This window comes from Megalops cyprinoides, chromosome 1 (genome assembly GCF_013368585.1).
Source record: "Megalops cyprinoides isolate fMegCyp1 chromosome 1, fMegCyp1.pri, whole genome shotgun sequence".
NCBI lineage: Eukaryota > Metazoa > Chordata > Actinopteri > Elopiformes > Megalopidae > Megalops > Megalops cyprinoides.
In genome coordinates this window covers 71,979,160-71,989,422 of record NC_050583.1, presented here as the reverse complement: position 1 = coordinate 71,989,422, position 10,263 = coordinate 71,979,160, and the positions used below count along the sequence as shown (strand labels likewise).

General features: G+C 42.6%; 1 protein-coding gene across 3 annotated transcripts in view; it reads left to right on the top strand.

The window, feature by feature from the left end:
* Nucleotides 1-8,621: 8,621 nt before the first annotated feature.
* Nucleotides 8,622-10,263, top strand: part of LOC118792261 (protein FAM135A-like) — a 106,883-nt gene continuing 105,241 nt past the window's right edge. For all 3 annotated transcript variants that reach the window (XM_036550090.1, XM_036550081.1, XM_036550072.1), the window contains exon 1: nucleotides 8,622-9,019. The gene's annotated coding sequence lies outside the window, so the exon portion shown is untranslated. The remainder of the gene's footprint in view (nucleotides 9,020-10,263) is intronic.

Below are 10,263 nucleotides of genomic sequence, written 5' to 3'. Positions count from 1 at the left end.
TTCAATCTTCTGCTCCAACTGGTGGCTCCATGTATTTCCAAAAAAAAACTGCCAACTGAGATGGGCAATCAGTGCCAGAGAGAGACTGTCCATTACACTCAGATATTTAGCGACTGGTAATAATGTTAACTTCATTATCAGTGTGCTCAAAAAACGCATATACTCACACAGAAATCATTTCCTACAATCAATCTCCATTTTGACAGGAGTCATTTTCTTCATTGAGCTTCCAGTATCGTATTGGAAAGAATACTGTTGGTGTAATTGTTAAGGAGACATGTAAGATGTTGCACCGTGTCCTAAAGAATGATTACCTGAAGGTGAGATCTATTTTGAAGCAGCTAGAATGCAACATGAGGGGCATTATCATTGCATACTTAAAAATCACATAAATATAAATGGATTGATGTCACTGTTCGGATGCAGTCTGTCTGTGTTAGTGTAGACACCAACTACAGAGCTTGAGTGGAGAGAGGTGGCCAGCAGCTTTCAGAATAGATGGCAATTTCCCCGCTGTCTTGGTGCCATAGATGGCAAGCACATCACCATACTTCCACCAAGCAACAGTGGGAGCACCTTCAGGAATTATAAGTCTCGTTTCTCTGCAGTCCTGATGGCTGTTGTACACGCCCATTACCGTTTTCTGTATGCTCATATTGGTACCCAGGGCAGAGTGCCTGATGGAGGTGTTTATGCCCACTCTGATCTGAAAGAGGCAATAGGCCTCTTAAATGTTCCGCCAGCCCAAAGTTTACCAGGCACAGATGTAGTCATGCCCTTCATGTTTGTTGCAGATGAGGCTTTTCCGCTCCACACACACTTAATGAAGCCATACTTCTATAGACATATCGACCATGAGCAGCGCGTCTACAATTGCAGACCGTCAAGAGTAAGAAGTGTTGTCGAGAATGCGTTTGGCATACTTGCCAACAGATGGCAAGTCTTCCTTACCTCGATTCCCCTAGACCTAGAGGCAATGTCCTGGATAACCCTGGCTTCTTTGTCCCTGCATAACTACCTACGAGTACAGGCCACAGACACCTACATCCCCCCTGCTCTGGTAGACATAGAGGATGAAGACCACCACATCATCCCTGGAAGCTGGTGCAGTGATACCACCCTTCTATCAGTGCCTGCTGGCAGAGATCGAAATGCCACCAGAACTGCAAAGGAGCAGCATGACAAACTCAACATTGTGACCAAATAATTTCCAATAAATGGAAGTAAATGAAACTGTGGAATGGTTGAACAAAGTAATCTTTATTTAGACAATTGAAACAAGTTTCAGTTAAAGAAAACATTGCATTGTGCAAACAATGCTAGCCACTACCCTGAAATATCTGTAGCTTTATATCAAAACAGAAACAAGCTATATAAACTTACCATTTATTGTTCTTCATGACAGTTTAAAAAAATTCAAATAAAGTGCTTGAAAATGAAAATATTTGGACTGCCAATGATTTAAGAATGTCAAAGTTATATATTTTTTTTTACCTGAACAATGCAATCATGAACACACACAAAAACTTTTATAAGTAGTATCAGTTCACTCTGCTGATCTGAATTTCCAGTGAGCATTCCTAAGAAGTTACCATGAGGTGGAGGAGGAGTGGAAGTGGCAGGAGGCTGGTGGTAAGTAGAAAGGTTAGCTGGTGTGGTGTAGCAAATTGTGAGAAGGTGTGATAAATCGGCTGTGATGCGGGACCCTGGGAGTAGGTTGCCATCTGTTGGGTTTTTGACATGCTTCTGTCTTGAGCATCATACAAAATCCTTGTGATGGACCGCCTCACTTGCATTTTCTCAACAGGATGTTTTATGAGACGCATCTCACTGGATACTTGCTTACCAAATATGTCATCAGAATCTTCATTGTTGCTGAAGGAATTATTAGCTGCTACTTGCTTGAGGATCTCAGTTTTCTCTCTCTCAAGGTTTAGCTCCTCCCTCTCCCTTGTCTTGCTCCTTTGCTGGCCCCTTTGCCTGCTTAACCGGCTCTGACCATGTTGTCTGCTTAACCATGTTGCGTGTCCAGGGAGGGTGAGGATGAACAGGACACTGGGTTTGGTGGGTACTGTGCTGAGGATGATGATGAACAAAGGTCCCTGAGGCCATCATTCTCTAGGTCTTGCTCAGCATTGCTGTCAGTCATTTCAGGCAGTGAAACTTGATCTAGCTGGATGAAGGACAAAATATAGACGCGTGAACTCTTATGTTAAATGTTATAATAGATTTGTGATACCTGTTAAAAGATGGTTATACCCATGTTAAACCTGTTTTTGCACTCTGTATAAACTTTTCATTGAGCTAGGTCTACTTCATTATACTACTTACCTTCTTAAATGATTTAAATGGGACAACATTTAATTTAATAAAAAAAAACACTGTACTCACATTCACTAATAAGATAATAATACTGTGTAATAGTCGAGATGTTAACTGTTAATAAATTTAGTCCAATAATTACAATTTAATGCAATGGAATACATAGTGGAAATGTGGAAGAATCAGCATTATTTCATCAATTTACAGATACACACATACCTCTAGGTACTTTAATATCCATTTCTGTCACGGGATAAGTTCTTTTGTCCCATTTCCACTCAGTTTTGGATGCAATAGCTTCCCATACTGAGTGCGCAAGAACGCTGCACGGGTTATTACTTCTCCAACTGTGAAGCATAACATAGAGTCTCACATTATTAAATTAAATTATTAATGTAAACTAAGTTTTGTGGGATGACAGACTTAAAAAAATGACTGCACTATATACTGCGGTGTGTGTGTGTGTGTGTGTGTGTGTGTTTGCTGGCTTGCTAATTACCTGGGAGCTGCAATTCCTCCCTAATTTTTTCCATGCTACGTCCTTATTGGCATGGTCGTGATAACAGCTGGAGGACACATCATACAAACAAGGCTTCTGCTGCTACAACTCAACAAGATTTTCTTTGTTTGAATCCAAAACATTTCCTTTTGCACGTTTTACCTCCATCTATTACATTTGGGTTTGGCACCAGTATCGTGTTGATCAGTGTGTCATTTCATGCTGCATTCCTATTGGTTGGTTAATAGACATAGGTCATAGCAGCAGTCGCACTGTGAGATGGTCATCCTAAATTTCTGACTCTGTCAGAATTTTGTCCCAGGCTATCTTTGGTCGCAAGACCGTGACAATTGCCGTCTTTGAACCTCTCTCACAGTGCGACATAGGACCAACGTTTTGGAGCCACGACCAAAGATATCGCCACATTTCTTTCATGTTGGTCATCTTTCATCTGGGACAGCCCAAAATCGCACAGTGTATGTCAGGAGTTCCTCCTGACATGATCGCGCTGCACTCCCCGGGAGAGCGAGGGGGCTTGGGATTGAATAATTAGCTAATGACGGTGTTCGCTGCCTGGTGTGTGCTCCGCACCTGTTGCCTGTCTGTAGTGATTTCGCCAGGACTATTTAGGCAGGTGAGTGGGAGTAGCACGAGGGAGACGCTGACGGAGGTTGTCACAGGGGGTTTTAGCGTGAAGTTAGGTTTTTTGATTTTTCTTTTTTTCCTTTGAACGTGCCGGCACGGCCGAGTCTTCGGGTTTGTTTTTTGGTTTGCTGTTTTTTTCCTTTGCGTTTAGTTTGAGCTCTGGGAGTCGCGACCCAGAGCGGGTTTTGAGTTTGTTTTGTTTGGTTAAATTTTCTTTCTTTTTTTGCTTTGGTGTGTTGGGCCGAGTGTGGTTGTGTGTCGTAGGCGGCCTCAGAGGAGCGGCAACCGAAGGGGCTCCAGCGGCGAATCCCTGTGGGAGCGGGGAAAACATCACTTGGTTCCGGACGCAGCCGGGGTCGAAGAGAGCCCCCACCCCGTGGAAGCGCGTGCTGGGGAGGTGGATCCCCTAGCTGGAAGGGAGGTGGCACCGCGGAACCTCAAGAGAGTGCGTAAGTCATCAGCACGGGGTGGAGAGGGAGGCTGACCGGCTGCTGCTCTGTGTCTCCCTCAGTGTGATCCCGCGGAGCCGGCGGAGTTACTACCGGGGAGAAGACGTGGATCGCCGCCGGAGCCGCCAGCCCCCGCAGGAGTGACGCGGGGGCCTTGTCTGGAGTTAATTTCATTTTTTTTGTTTTTTTGGGACGTAGGCGAAGCCCGGCAGTGTGGCACAGGCTGAGCTACGTCCCCCCTTATACTTTCGTTTTCGTTTTGTACGTCTTGTGTGGTGTGCGTGCGTGTGCGTGCGTGTGAGGAGCCTCCCCCGCAGCGGCAGCACTTCCCCCCCCGGTGGTGAAATTGAGTAGTCCTCTCTCTCCCGGTGTCCAGGTGGGCGGGGACGCCAGATCACGGGGTGTTTGCAGTGAGGCTAAGTGTGTGCGTGTGTGTGGGGATTCCTTTTTTTCTTTTTTTGGTGTGTGCGGTTGGGTAGCGTTCCCGCCTGTTTGTAGCCGGGGAGGGCAGACGGGTGGACAGAAGGATAGGGGGAAGGGCTTCGCTGGGAGAGGGATAGCGGCATCTCAAATTTTATGAATTGTTTTGTTAAATTTGTGTTTTTTAATTAGAAAAAATAAAGAGTTGCTATCCTACTCACCTTGTCCTGGCATTCTTGTGGCAGGCAGATCCCTAGGAGGGCAAACTGTTTGGGCATTGTGTCACTCCTGACATGTATACCCGACATTACAAGTAGTATAGTAGATTTTCCAGAGGGAATCAAAACATTGGAAAAAAAACCCAGGCCAATTGGGAGAAATTATTCCATGATCCCGGTGAAAGGAGGTTGAGAGATTCTTGGAAAATAGTGAAAATTCTAACAGGGATACACGTAAAAGGCATCAGTTAATCTCAGTGGTTACAGTCTCTTGACAGTGAGGTGGGCAGGCTATGAGTGGTGATCATCCATCTGAAAGTAGACAGTGCAGCGATGGCCCAGTAATGTTGTTCTTTGCAGTGAGTTGAGCAGGAAACAGCAATGCCGCAGAAGCTATTTGAAGCCCTGGCAGGTGCTCCTGCATTCCAAACATGACCAGGTAAATTATTCCATATAAGAGAAGCTTTACAGGAGAAGGCTCAACCACCTGCCAATACTTTTTGATAATATGAGGATATGAATAAAGTGTACGTGGGGGGTTATATGGAAAAATGAGATCTCTGAGGTACAGAGGGCAAGCCCAATTAAGGCCTTAAAAGTGAATAGAAGTATGGTATAGTCAATTCAGAATTTAATAGGTAGCCAGTGAAGAGAACCTGAGGTTATGTGCACATATGTCTTCATTCTAGTTAGAATGCGAGCAGCTGCATTTTTGAGCAAATGAAGACCTTTCAGAGAGAGGCTTGCATATCCACATAGCAATTAGTGGAATTAGGGCCAACTACTAACACCACAGTTTTGTCACAGTTTAGAGGAGAAAGTTGTGATTGATCAATTTTTATGTCTTTAAGACAGGCTTCATTCTTAGATAGTTGTATGACTTCATTGGGTTTGACTCATATATGTGATCGGGTGTCACCTCATAGCCATTTACATTTACATTTATTCATTTGGCAGACTATTTTATCCAAAGCGACTTACAAGTGAGGTAGAGTACAATACAAGCAAAAAAGCCATAAGGAGTCAACAGTATTAGAAGTGCTGCATGACGGGGTTTCAATAATTGGCCAGTCAAGGTACAAGCCAGCTGGTAGAGATAATGAGTACAATGTGATGTGTACGAGTGATTAGATTACATTTCTTATAGTATAATGGGAAACAGATTATTAAATTCCTTTAAGTGATAGTGTTTAAGGTGACAAAGAGGGATGGATGAAGTGTGAAAGTTCATTCCACTATTGGGGGACAACGGCAGAGAAAGTTCTGGAAGCAATTTTGTGCCGCAATGTGACGGGACCACCAGATGCTATTCGGTAGCAGAGTGTAGTTGTCAGGAAGGGAACATAGGCTTGTAGTGGTGAGTTCAGGTAGGTAGGTGCTTTTTGTTGGTTGTCCTGGATGCAAGCATCAAGGACTTGAACATGATGCGGGCAGCTGCAGGGAGCCAATGGAGTGAGACAGAAAGGTGTAACATGAGCTCTCTTCGGTTGGTTGAAAACCAGACATGCAACCACATTCTGTATCAACTGCAGGGGCTTAAGAGTGCATGCAGGTAAGCCAGCAAAGAGAGCATTACAGTAGTCCAATCTTGAGATGACAAGAGGGTGGACAAGGAGCTATGCAGCATACTCAGATAGGTAGGGCCTAATTTTCCTGATCTTGTGCAGTGCAAATCTGCATGATCTGGCAGTCATCGTGATGTGGTGGGTAAATTTTACCTGGTCATCAATCACTAGCCCCTGGTTCCCTGCAGACCTGGACAGAATTAGTGTCATTGAACTAAGCTGTACGGTGATGTTGTGCAGAATTGATGGACTGGCTGGGATGATTCTGTCTTGGATAGGCTGAGTTGAAGGTGGCGCTCCTTCATCCAGGCTGAGATGACTGAGAGACAGGCAGATCTGTGCTGAGACCGTGGGGTCATCAGGTTGGAATGAGAGGTAGAGCTGGGTGTCAGCATAGCAGTGGAGAAGCCATGCACCTGAATGATTGGGCCCAGTGTGGTAGTGTATATTGAGAAGAGGGGGGGAAGCACTGTTCTCTGAGATAACCCAGTGGTTAGCCAATGGGACTTAGACTCCCCATCTCTCCAAGATACTAGGGCTGGGTATTGGCACAGATGCCCCGATTCGATTCAATTCCGTTCAATATTGATTCGATAGGAATGATATATGAAATACTATAGCAGCCTCCCATATTTGGAGAGATGTTTAAAAAGCTTTAAGGGGAACACAAATTTACAAATGCAGAGTCACTGAAAACAAATTGTGAAAACCACTAAAGAAAAGGCCAAAGGCTTGTACAGTCATGCGCCGCTTAACGTCCATTTGGACAACGTCCATTCACATATACATCCATAGTCCCATAAAGTTATAATAAAGTTTAAAAATCCCGATCGCAGAACGGGACTTAGGGGACGTAACCGGACATGGCACAAACAACGCTTCCTGCACACAACACGTGTATCTCACCGCGAAAGAGTGGTGGGATCAGCAGAGCTCATCATTGCCACCAAAATCCCATCCCTTCAGGACACCTACAGGAAAAGGTGTCTGAGGAAGGCCCATAAAATATCCAAGGACTGCACTCACCCTGCACACAATCTGTTCCAGACACTCCCTTCCAGCAGGCGCTTCAGGAGCATACAAGCACGCACGAACAGACTGAAAAACAGTTTCTATCCCCACGCAATAAGACTCCTCAACAGTCAATATTCACCCCACTAACTAACTCACTACTGTCTATTCTGCCCACTGGTGAGCCACTTTAACACCTGTCCCACTACATGTTAACTGGCCCTGTATCATGTATATGCTGCACACTGCTGTCTATACTGTATTGTATTGTTTGTTGTAATTGTATGTCACAATTTGCACATTTGTAGATATAGATATTCACATATTGTTTGTTTTTTATTCAGCTTTTTTTAGCTTAATTTTTTGAACTAGTTAATTTAATTTTTTATAACTTACTGCCTCACACTCAGTGCCTTCTATGTCGTGCCGTCACTAGTCTTCAATGTTACATGTTAGCAGGGCCTACCTCAAGAATTTCAATGCTCAGTTACCCTGTGTGATCTGTGCAAATGACAAATAAAAGACTTTGACTTTGTTTTCTCCAGTACTTGTGAGAGGAACAGGACATTTGAGATAAGGCCTGTAGTTAGATCATTCATTGGAGTCAAAATTGGGCCTGTTGAGGGGAGGCTTAATAGCTGTTACTTTGAAGCACTGGAATCTGCACATTGCATTCAATCTGCAGAAGTCTACCACTGAGACTTGATCTTTCAATAAAACAACACGAAATCATGTTTTGTTGTGCTAACATTGTCCTGGTTAATCTTTTGGTTATTTGTATGAATAATATTATGCACTTTTTTTTTTACCCAAAAACTGTGTTTTATCTGGCGGACATGTTTTGTCCCACATCTCAAGAATCACTGGGTTGCAATTGTTAAAGGGGTGTTGCAATGGTCCGAGTTTATTCTTTGGACTTCCTCTGACAGATTTGTTTCAGCAATCAATACATTAGCCACCGTAAGCAATTTAATCTATTTATAATTATGTGTGAATTGCCGTAATTGATTTGATTTCTAATTTAAGAATATTTCCATTGTTGTTTATATCTGTTTTCTTGACAATGATACCATAAATAAACATCTCAGCGACAGCTAATCTTCGTCAAAATGTGATCCTTTATCCAAATCCTACACACAAAAAATAAACTTTATCGATAAAGCTTATTGGGGACAAACATTAAATTAACACGCTGAAATTAAGCCGTTATGACTTCAATTACTGATATGCAGTAGCATATCTGTTTATGTGGTCTTTGTAAGTCAAGCACTGTAACAATAAATAGATTAAAATATATAAAAAAAAAACAGAGTGGAAAAAGTGACCAAAACTTTGCACCGCAACCCGGTTTTCGTAAAGGCGGTCATTTTTCGACCCCAACCTTTACGACACTTTTTAGTGTCGTATGTTTTATTACGATAAGATATGTTAGTGATGTGTTTAATTTATAATCTACCCCCTTCCAAACTCCGTCATGGTGCTCATCCAATGATGGAAGTTACCTAGCTGCCGAGCTGTTCAACTGTTTTACAGTACAGTATCCTTCAATGTCTATTGGACCCACTATTGCTGCGAGAGTGGGAGGACTAGCTTGCTCCTGATCCACGAAATTTACATTTTACATTTACATTAGCAATCCAGTCAGCTAGGTATATAACTAATGTGTGCGTCGAAATTACCAAAGACCGTTTTATTTTATCTACGGAAGAAATTGCGTTTAGTAAGATATACTGGTATAAGTGAAACTGCGACATTCTTTCTTCTAAAATACAAAAAGGACAACCGTAGGCTGTGAAAGGGACGAGACGGGACGAAGAGACACCAACAACCAGTCACTCAACCAATTCAGCCCGGTGTCTTGGCCTTGTCATCGGCGACGATTTGGAATAGGTATGTAACCGTCAAATGTGTTTTCCTTTGGTAACACTGATTAGCTAGCTAAGTACGTTAGATAGCTACCCGTATACAACTGGCACTGAAATTATGTTTTACATAGTCGGTAGGTACCTAGGTGTCTGTATCCCAGCTAGCTACGAGTCAACAGAGTTGTCTGTGGTCAGGATTTCCACCAACGAAATGGACCTTCTATAATGGTTCTTCCATGGAGCGCTAAACTGATTTTGAAGTCTAGCATTAAAGCATATGTCCACACGGACATTATGTGACAACCAGCTAAGCAATTCTTAGTACATTCACCAGGTACCTCACAAAAACTAGCTGGATAGGTAACGTTAACGGGTTCTCTGCTGGTAGCTCGTGTTCTGTTGGAAATAGGACACATTGAGAAGTCATTTGATGCGAATAAAGACCTAGTAACTCATTAAATTCTACAAAAGCTGGAAGGCTTGCTAAATAATATAGCAATTTCCATGTAAACCAGTTTACATTTACATTTATTCATTTAGCAGACGCTTTTATCCAAAGCGACTTACATAGGTTATCTGCAAGGTTGGTTTGGTAGCTGTGTAGCGACAAAGGGAGAAGTGGATCTAGTCAGCTAATTAGCTAACAAGCTAAATAAAGCTGCACTTATTATTTAAACACTTTCATTAGTGCAACTTAACGTCACCCGATATAGTAAGTGCATTTAATTTTTTGCGATAAGGAAAACAAGCCGTGCAGTTACAACAACATGCAATTACATGCGCTATTTTTTGTACGAGGTACCTAGCAAGTGTATGTCATTGAATTACCTTATCCAATTATTTTCATGTTCCCATAGTTACATGTTACACTAGATCCATTTGTGATAACTAGCTATTAGTTGAAGAATAACTCGAAGAAAACGCATTTCATTGGCATTGCTTAATTTTCTACCGATTACAGAAACGGTAATAAAGCAACTGGCTAGATAGGAAGTCTGTCACTCATCGTATGAGATTCAACTTGCTTTTGAACCATGGTGATGTTGACCATTTACCATACCAGCATCATTTGATAAAAGGATGCGAGACTTCTGAGCAAGATTTAGCAAACTTAGTAGCCTGTTATTCGAAGTTCAAAGAGGTGTCATTCATGATTACAGTTTCTTCCCTATAATATATAACTTCGTTTTGAATACCTTTTCAAGCCAAAATGTCTAGAAACGATTTGCATGGGTAATGAATCTTCACACCTTTAATCTTCTGTGCAGT